The sequence below is a fragment of the Rhagoletis zephyria genome, unplaced genomic scaffold, assembly GCF_001687245.7.
Source record: "Rhagoletis zephyria isolate East Lansing unplaced genomic scaffold, Rhagoletis_zephyria_1.1 Rzeph_scaffold_00005, whole genome shotgun sequence".
Lineage (NCBI taxonomy): Eukaryota > Metazoa > Arthropoda > Insecta > Diptera > Tephritidae > Rhagoletis > Rhagoletis zephyria.
Window position 1 is genome coordinate 1,045,052 of NW_016157089.1, and position 5,404 is coordinate 1,050,455.

Genomic DNA, 5,404 nt, shown 5'->3' on the forward strand with positions numbered 1-5,404 from the left:
ATAGTCAAAGTTGGGGAAGAAAATATCAAAAAGTTAAAAATCCAGAAATAGTCCTAATTTTATGATGGTTCCTTAATATATTTTAACTACATTGCATTTGAGTATGGAGAGGCAACTATCTGGAAGTATTTTACATAAAAAATTTACTAAGTATTGCCCGGTTTGTAGTTGCAGTTAAAGAAAACACATGAAAAGGCACGATTTTTTTTTAATTGGAAAAAATGTAAATATTTCAAAAACGGGTACACTTTTACCTGAAAATTTTTTGTTTATCAGGGAGCTCACCCCCCCACCTACCTTGCCCTAAAGTTTGGGACTTCTGGGACACCCTGTATATTGGGGGTATTTACCCTCCTTTTCTACTAATTCAACGCTGAGCAGGAAAATGGGTACGATAAAAACTATTCTCTTTTATTGTTATTTTCTTAGATGTGGCTGCACTCTTCTAATGTCAGTGTGAAACCATGGTTGAATCAACGGTTCTGTATTCACAATGTGCGTATACATATATAAGTGCGTGATAATTATTAAAACTTACTTAATTTACTAAAAATACATCATAAATGTAAAAAGTATGTTTACATTTCATTGTTCGGGGTTTTAATGCAACTGTTTTGCCAAAGTGTCTACATAAATATAGTGTTTATTGTGTGAAATAGCGCCGAGAGGTTAGTTCAATTTACAAACTTTAACAACAAATAACTTAAAAACTATAAGCCTCCTGCGGCTAAAAGTATATATATTTGCAATCAGGAGAACTCCCCCNCCCATAAATTTTATTTGGCAAACTGTGTGCAATTGTTGTTGCAGCAAACTCGGAGAGAGCGAGTTTGGCGACTCTCACAGCAAACTAATTTTGTTTGGTCAAACTGCAGCAAATTCGGTGTTATCATATACAAAAATTTTTAATTGTGTGCGTTATGTACATCTGAAATTCTCATTTGTTGTTAGCAAAAGCCATGAAAACCATAATGAACGTGCAACCCTGTGCCAAACTCGACATAACCACCTCCGAGCAAACTAAGCAGCCGCCATTTAATTTGGCAAACAAAAGTTTATCTTGACTTGAGACGATTTGGGTATTCAGAAATAGAGAGTCACAAAAAGTTCACCAAAAATGTGTGGTGAAAGCAAACACAGACAATCAACTGATAGTGTTTATGTATGCCTTTTGCCCGCGCCGCTCAAAGAGTCGCAATGGCCGAGTGGTCAAAGCATTAGGCTGGCAGCCGAAGGTCCGAAGGTCAAGTCCTCCTCGGCCGTAGAGGATTTTTTATTTTTTTTTTATTTAGTATTTTTTTACTAGTTTTATTTTTTTCTAACAATCTTTAGATTTCAAAGTTTTAAAAACAAAAAAAAAATTTTTTTTCAATACATTTGTATGATATTAAAGCATTTTGGTTTATTTCCTAATGAAATTATTGTTGAACAAATTTCCTTGCTTCATTTTCGGGTTTTTTTTTAATAAAATGGAAAAAAATAAGCTTTTCCTCCATACTTCTATTTTTGTGACCGGCTCTTAGCCAGTTGACAAATTAGTGACTTATTTTTGAGACTAGAGACGTGAGACAGCGTACTGAATACCAAATAGTCTCAAAATCCAAGTTCACCACCAAAAGTCACTATTAGTGACTAGAGACCGCTTACTGAATGCCAGGGTAAGATTTACTACATACAACATTTTTCATGCGGCGTTCTGACAAGTCTGTAGCATCGTCCAAACTGGCGCAGCATAGTTTAGAACCGGCCGGCCAATTGCCTTGTATGTTGCCAGCAACGTTTCTTTGTCTTTGCCCCAAGTACTGCCGGCGAGCGACTTGAGGACCTTGTTGCGGCTCTGCACTTTATTGACAACTGCGGTTGTGTGCGTGGAGTAGGAGAGCAGGCTATCGAAGGTGACCCCTAAAATTTTTAGGTTGTTTACAGTTTGGTGTGCCATCGACGTGTATGCCTAACTCAAGCCTGACCTCCTTCGTCCAGGTGGTGAAGAGGGTCGCCGTTGATTTCGTTGGGGAGAGTTTTAGGCTCCTTGCAGTGAAGAAGCGAGAAAGGCTGGAGAGATAGTCGTTCACTTTTGAGCAGAGGTCATCAATTCCATTCCCGGACGCCAAAATCGAGCCATCGTCAGCGTATGAGATGTAGAAGTTAAATAGTAAGGGGGAGAGAACACCACCTTGTGGAACCCCTTGTTTAATCCTTCTTGGTTTCGAGGCTTGATCTCGGAAGATTACTGACGACTGTCAACCACTCATATAGTTCGCCGACCATCGCTTCAGTCCCCGTGGGAGTGAGGAGGCCTCGATGTCTTCTAGTAGCGTGGAATGGCAGACGGTGTCAAACGCCTTTGACAAGTCCCGCGCTACTAGGACCGTTCTCTCACAGGGGCGGTTTCGATTTAGGCCACAAGTTATTTGGGTGTTTATGGCGTTAAGTGCTGTTGTTGTGCTGTGCACTTTACGGAATCCGTGCTGGTGCTTCGCTGGGGTCAGGTGGCAGGTGAAGTATGGGAGTAGTAGGGCCTCAAGTGTCTTCGCGACCGGGGAAAGGAGCGTTATCGGGCGATAAGAGTCTCCTTTATTGGCGAGCTTCCCCGGTTTCAGCAGTGGGACCGCTCTCCCTGATTTCCACACATCAGGAATGATGAGAGTGGCCATGGACAGGTTGAGGACCTCCGTTAGGTAAGCTACTCCCTTAGGCCCTAAATGTTTTAGCATCAGCATACAGATTCCGTCGGGTCCAATGGCTTTGGAGGCTTTCGCCTTACCGATGGCCCCCTCCACTTCACAGCTGGTGAAAACAAGTGGTGCACTGTTTTTTGGCAGCTTGTGCAGCCTCCTGGCCACTCGACGTTTGGCCCTGTCTACCGGAGGGTGCAGTGTGAATTGCCTACTAAAGTAGGCTGCGCATTTCTTCGGGTCCGACGAAGCGCGACCTTCGAAAGAGATTTCCACTCTGTCATCACGCTTCGTTGGGTTGGACAGGGACCTCACGGTTGACCAGAGCTTACTCACACCAGATGTGAAGTTACAGGCCTAAAAGTGCTCCTCCCACTTTTTCCGCTTATGCTGATTTACCAGTTGCCGAATCTCCAAATTAAGGTCCCTCAGACGAGGGTCCCCGGGGTCGACCTGGCGTAGGTGGTCACGCTCATTTGCTAGTACAGCTGCTTCGGCCGGGAAATTTGGGCGGACTTCCGCGATACGTCCAGACGGGATGAAACGAGCCGCTGCGGCAGTGACTACCCTGCGGAACTGGCGTTCGCCAGTATGTATGTTTGTGGGTGTGGGAAGGGCGGCGAAGCTGCTCTCGGTGACTTCCGCGAAGCCTTCCCAAACAGCTTTGTTGAAGTTGGAGTAGCTTCGGTGGTCCGCGGGAGCAAAGTCGGTGGGCTTATTGATCGAGATGATTATGGGTAGATGGTCTGATGCTAGTGTTAGCATAGGTCGCCATGAAATGCTATTGATCAAACCAGCGCTAGCAATTGTGAGGTCTGGCGAGCTGCTGCAGCTACCCATAATCCTGGTGGGGGCGTCGTCGTTCATGGTGCAGAATGTCGAATCGTCTATCTGCTCAGCCAAAAGGTTTCCCCTACGATCATTGGCCAGGCTTGAGTGCCAGAGATCGTGGTGCGCGTTGAAGTCACCTACTACCATTCGGTTTTCACCTCTGAATAGCGCACCTATGTCAGGGGGATATCCTGCCGGGCAGCAGGTGACAGGGGGTATATAAACGTTGAATATTTCGAGCTCGACATCGCCTGACCGGACAGCTATTGCCTGTCAATCATCCCGTTTGGTTGGGGATGATATGGAGACGTATGAATTTTGTGTTATCCTAACAATTTAGTTAATTCTGTAAACAATTTTGATGTAAATTGTGATCCTTGATCTACTGTTATATAAAGAGGAATGCCAAAACGAGGAACGTAATTTTGAACAAATGTTGTTGCTATAGAATTTGCTGAAATGTCCCTAAGTGGACATGCTTCTGGGCAATGCGTATGTCTAAGGTGACCACCTTTCCTAAAAAATCCGGTACAGTAAAATTCCTTTCGTTCATTCGGAGATCTATTTTATTTATCACGTAAATGTTGTAAAATCCGTTAAAAATTTAATTTGAAGCAAATTATACAGTATTGGCCAAATCTATAGCACCCTCATTTAGAAGTGATATTGTTTGCCACTTATGTTTAATCACAAGGTGTTACACTGATCGTGAACTTCTTAAGTGACCTAGTATACGTCGCAGGGCTGATCAAGTAATTCACGAAACTTTACATTTACAATTTTTTAACACCCTCAAATTCTCGACTTTTTAACAAAAAAACAAACATTTTTACATGACTTCCCGCACTAAAAAATTTTCAGCTGTTAATTTTTACCCAATTTTAAGTTTAATAGTCTTTAGGAGGTAAAATGTTTGTACTTTTTAAAGAATAAATAAGTTTTGTGAGCACATTTTAAATGTGTTGAAAGTTTTTGAAATAAGTCTGAAGTCAACACAAATTTTTATTACTTTTCCCACTTCTACAACATTTTGTACAAAATTTCAAAACAAAATAGTCTGAAAGATCATTACTTCGAAAAGAATGTGCAATTCCGAGTAGAACCAGGTGCTACTTATAAAAATCAATGGACAATTTCCGAAATTATGAACTTTCTTAATACCAAGTCCCCACCAAAAAGTTAACCATCTCAAATCGAACTTAACCACATCACTAACTATTGCTGTCCACACTGCGGTTTGAGGTTTATAAAACAGTACAAATGCAGAGAACAGTGTTCGGAGCTCCAAAACTCGATTCAGGACTTAATCGCTGCAAAAATCGGGGCAAAAGCAAATTTTCCGTATTAGATTGAATTTTTTATTTTCGTTTCTGACATTAATTGTTTGACTTAAATGTTTTCTATTCATGCAAAATAAGAACGCGAGGCAATGCAAGGATTACATATTTAGGTAATTTTTTTTCTATAAAGTAGAACATTTCTAACACTTCATTTTTTAAAGAGCAACAGGATCTAAACCTTTTCTACTTTATATAAATTTTATTCTACATATAGTCGATGTTTTTGCAAAACCGCCCATCGCCCAGTTGCAAAACCGCCTATCTTACGGCACTAAAATTTTACAGGAGAGCTAATAAACCATTTATTGTTTGAAGGCATTGCAATGATAGGCGGTATTTTCTCTAGCTATTATTTTACAAATCTGTTGTTTTAATAACGATTTACCGATTTTTATTCATTTTGCCACAACGGCGATTTAGGCGGTTTTGCAACCGGTCGATGGGCGGTTTTGCAAAAACATCGACGATATATTTCTTAACAATTTAAGTAAAGTTCTGCATCCGCCAAATTCTACAACCATACATCAAACGGGGTTACTTTATTGACGCATTGGTATT

The 5,404-nt window shown here is 41.2% G+C and overlaps 1 pseudogene; it reads right to left on the reverse strand.

The window, feature by feature from the left end:
* Positions 1-1,844: 1,844 nt before the first annotated feature.
* Positions 1,845-3,572, reverse strand: LOC108373681 (uncharacterized; annotated as a pseudogene).
* Between the last annotated feature and the right edge of the window lie 1,832 nt (positions 3,573-5,404).